The 761-nt window shown below is 47.4% G+C and overlaps 1 non-coding gene across 1 annotated transcript; it reads right to left on the reverse strand.

The window, feature by feature from the left end:
- Positions 1-164, reverse strand: LOC129716448 (U1 spliceosomal RNA). The gene has a single exon (XR_008726640.1). It is a non-coding gene; the product is annotated as a U1 spliceosomal RNA (small nuclear RNA).
- Between the last annotated feature and the right edge of the window lie 597 nt (positions 165-761).

Raw genomic sequence — 761 nt, forward strand, 5'->3', positions numbered from 1 at the left:
CAGGGGAGAGCGCGAACGCAGTCCCCCACTACCACAAATTTTGCAGTCGAGTATCCCGCATTTGGGGACATCGCAGGCGTCAGCACACCCGAAGTGCAATGGGATAGCCTCGTCCTGGGAGAACCTCCTGGGTGATCATGGTGTCTCCCCTGCCAGGTAAGTATGCTAGAACATCGTCGCTCTCTCACAGCCAACCTCTACCATTACTCTTTACAGTCAGTACGAGCCAAAGTTTTAAAATCTTATATTGCGCTTTATTGCCGAGAAGAGAAAAAAAGACATATTTTCGCCTTTTATTTCTCGTCATATCTCTGATCTTTTTCACATTTGTCCGCTTTTCCTTGCTGCTCGCTTCATTTGCATTCCTTCCTTAAAAGGAAGCAACCTTTGCCGAATTGCTGCTGACTTGCAGTTACTGAGCATCGCCTCTGGGTGGCGCTGCTCCACCGCCGCTGTTTCATTGACAGAAGTTGGAAACAAAATGCTGGAGTAACTCAGTTGTTCAGGCAACATCTCTGGAGAGAAGGAATAACCATATAACCATATAACAATTACAGCACGGAAACAGGCCATCTCGGCCCTTCTAGTCCGTGCCGAACACTTAACCATATAACCATATAACCATATAACAATTACAGCACGGAAACAGGCCATCTCGGCCCTTCTAGTCCGTGCCGAACACGTATTCTCCCCTAGTCCCATATACCTGCACTCAGACCATAACCCTCCTTTCCTTTCCCGTCCATATACCTATCCAATTT

This window comes from Leucoraja erinacea, unplaced genomic scaffold, assembly GCF_028641065.1.
Source record: "Leucoraja erinacea ecotype New England unplaced genomic scaffold, Leri_hhj_1 Leri_237S, whole genome shotgun sequence".
NCBI classification, from domain to species: domain Eukaryota; kingdom Metazoa; phylum Chordata; class Chondrichthyes; order Rajiformes; family Rajidae; genus Leucoraja; species Leucoraja erinaceus.